The sequence below is a fragment of the Diorhabda sublineata genome, unplaced genomic scaffold, assembly GCF_026230105.1.
Source record: "Diorhabda sublineata isolate icDioSubl1.1 unplaced genomic scaffold, icDioSubl1.1 Dsub_275, whole genome shotgun sequence".
Classification (NCBI taxonomy): Eukaryota; Metazoa; Arthropoda; class Insecta; order Coleoptera; family Chrysomelidae; genus Diorhabda; species Diorhabda sublineata.
The window spans coordinates 3,853-7,500 of record NW_026614216.1 but is presented as its reverse complement, the minus strand read 5'-3'; positions in this window follow the sequence as shown (position 1 = coordinate 7,500).

The following is a 3,648-nucleotide window of genomic DNA, read 5'->3' as shown; positions in this document are numbered from 1 at the left end:
TGACACGGTTTTTTTTTTTCGATGTTATTACTATTTCATACAACTTTTATATGTTACACCTCGACAAGTTCTTATATCCTACCGGCCAGAAGAAAAACTAAACACGGTTTTATAGACACTAGCGCCACCTGCCGGCAAGAAGACAAACTAAACACGGTTTTATAGACACTAGCGCCCTCTGCCGGCCTGAAGCCACGCTTAACACGGTTTTATACACACTAGCGCCACCTGCCGGCCAGAAGACAAACTAAACACGGTTTTATAGACACTAGCGCCCTCTGCCAGCCAGACGCCAAACTTGACACGAATTTACAGACACTAGCGCCCTCTGCCGGCCAGAAGACAAACTAAACACGGTTTTATAGACACTAGCGCCCTCTGCCGGCCAGGCGCCAAACTTGCACGAATTCACAGACACTAGCGCCACCTGCCGGCCAGAAGCCACACTTAACACGGTTTTATAGACACTAGCGCCCTCTGCCGGCCAGAAGACAAACTAAACACGGTTTTATAGACACTAGCGCCCTCTGCCGGCCAGGCGCCAAACTTGACACGAATTTACAGACACTAGCGCCACCTGCCGGCCAGAAGCCACACTTAACACGGTTTTATAGACACTAGCGCCCTCTGCCGGCCAGGCGCCAAACTTGCACGAATTCACAGACACTAGCGCCACCTGCCGGCCAGAAGCCACACTTAACACGGTTTTATAGACACTAGCGCCCTCTGCCGGCCAGAAGACAAACTAAACACGGTTTTATAGACACTAGCGCCACCTGCCGGCCAGAAGCCACACTTAACACGGTTTTATAGACACTAGCGCCCTCTGCCGGCCAGGCGCCAAACTTGACACGGTTTTTTTTTTTCGATGTTATTACTATTTCATACAACTTTTATATGTTACACCTCGACAAGTTCTTATATCCTACCGGCCAGAAGAAAAACTAAACACGGTTTTATAGACACTAGCGCCACCTGCCGGCAAGAAGACAAACTAAACACGGTTTTATAGACACTAGCGCCCTCTGCCGGCCTGAAGCCACGCTTAACACGGTTTTATACACACTAGCGCCACCTGCCGGCCAGAAGACAAACTAAACACGGTTTTATAGACACTAGCGCCCTCTGCCAGCCAGACGCCAAACTTGACACGAATTTACAGACACTAGCGCCCTCTGCCGGCCAGAAGACAAACTAAACACGGTTTTATAGACACTAGCGCCCTCTGCCGGCCAGACGCCAAACTTGACACGAATTTACAGACACTAGCGCCACCTGCCGGCCAGAAGCCACACTTAACACGGTTTTATAGACACTAGCGCCCTCTGCCGGCCAGGCGCCAAACTTGCACGAATTCACAGACACTAGCGCCACCTGCCGGCCAGAAGCCACACTTAACACGGTTTTATAGACACTAGTGCCCTCTACCGGCCAGGCGCCAAACTTGCACGAATTCACAGACACTAGCGCCACCTGCCGGCCAGAAGCCACACTTAACACGGTTTTATAGACACTAGCGCCCTCTGCCGGCCAGAAGACAAACTAAACACGGTTTTATAGACACTAGCGCCCTCTGCCGGCCAGGCGCCAAACTTGACACGAATTTACAGACACTAGCGCCACCTGCCGGCCAGAAGCCACACTTAACACGGTTTTATAGACACTAGCGCCCTCTGCCGGCCAGGCGCCAAACTTGCACGAATTCACAGACACTAGCGCCACCTGCCGGCCAGAAGCCACACTTAACACGGTTTTATAGACACTAGCGCCCTCTGCCGGCCAGAAGACAAACTAAACACGGTTTTATAGACACTAGCGCCACCTGCCGGCCAGAAGCCACACTTAACACGGTTTTATAGACACTAGCGCCCTCTGCCGGCCAGGCGCCAAACTTGACACGGTTTTTTTTTTTCGATGTTATTACTATTTCATACAACTTTTATATGTTACACCTCGACAAGTTCTTATATCCTACCGGCCAGAAGAAAAACTAAACACGGTTTTATAGACACTAGCGCCACCTGCCGGCAAGAAGACAAACTAAACACGGTTTTATAGACACTAGCGCCCTCTGCCGGCCTGAAGCCACGCTTAACACGGTTTTATACACACTAGCGCCACCTGCCGGCCAGAAGACAAACTAAACACGGTTTTATAGACACTAGCGCCCTCTGCCAGCCAGACGCCAAACTTGACACGAATTTACAGACACTAGCGCCCTCTGCCGGCCAGAAGACAAACTAAACACGGTTTTATAGACACTAGCGCCCTCTGCCGGCCAGACGCCAAACTTGACACGAATTTACAGACACTAGCGCCACCTGCCGGCCAGAAGCCACACTTAACACGGTTTTATAGACACTAGCGCCCTCTGCCGGCCAGGCGCCAAACTTGCACGAATTCACAGACACTAGCGCCACCTGCCGGCCAGAAGCCACACTTAACACGGTTTTATAGACACTAGTGCCCTCTACCGGCCAGACGCCAAACTTGACACGAATTTACAGACACTAGCGCCACCTGCCGGCCAGAAGCCACACTTAACACGGTTTTATAGACACTAGCGCCCTCTGCCGGCCAGGCGCGAAACTTGCACGAATTCACAGACACTAGCGCCACCTGCCGGCCAGAAGCCACACTTAACACGAATTTACAGACACTAGCGCCACCTGCCGGCCAGAAGACAAACTAAACACGGTTTTATAGACACTAGCGCCCTCTGCCGGCCAGGCGCCAAACTTGACACGAATTTACAGACACTAGCGCCCTCTGCCGGCCAGAAGCCACACTTAACACGGTTTTATAGACACTAGTGCCCTCTACCGGCCAGACGCCAAACTTGACACGAATTTACAGACACTAGCGCCACCTGCCGGCCAGAAGCCACACTTAACACGGTTTTATAGACACTAGCGCCCTCTGCCGGCCAGGCGCCAAACTTGACACGAATTTACAGACACTAGCGCCCTCTGCCGGCCAGAAGCCACACTTAACACGGTTTTATAGACACTAGTGCCCTCTACCGGCCAGACGCCAAACTTGACACGAATTTACAGACACTAGCGCCACCTGCCGGCCAGAAGCCACACTTAACACGGTTTTATAGACACTAGCGCCCTCTGCCGGCCAGGCGCCAAACTTGACACGGTTTTTTTTTTTCGATGTTATTACTATTTCATACAACTTTTATATGTTACACCTCGACAAGTTCTTATATCCTACCGGCCAGAAGAAAAACTAAACACGGTTTTATAGACACTAGCGCCACCTGCCGGCAAGAAGACAAACTAAACACGGTTTTATAGACACTAGCGCCCTCTGCCGGCCTGAAGCCACGCTTAACACGGTTTTATACACACTAGCGCCACCTGCCGGCCAGAAGACAAACTAAACACGGTTTTATAGACACTAGCGCCCTCTGCCAGCCAGACGCCAAACTTGACACGAATTTACAGACACTAGCGCCCTCTGCCGGCCAGAAGACAAACTAAACACGGTTTTATAGACACTAGCGCCCTCTGCCGGCCAGGCGCCAAACTTGCACGAATTCACAGACACTAGCGCCACCTGCCGGCCAGAAGCCACACTTAACACGGTTTTATAGACACTAGCGCCCTCTGCCGGCCAGAAGACAAACTAAACACGGTT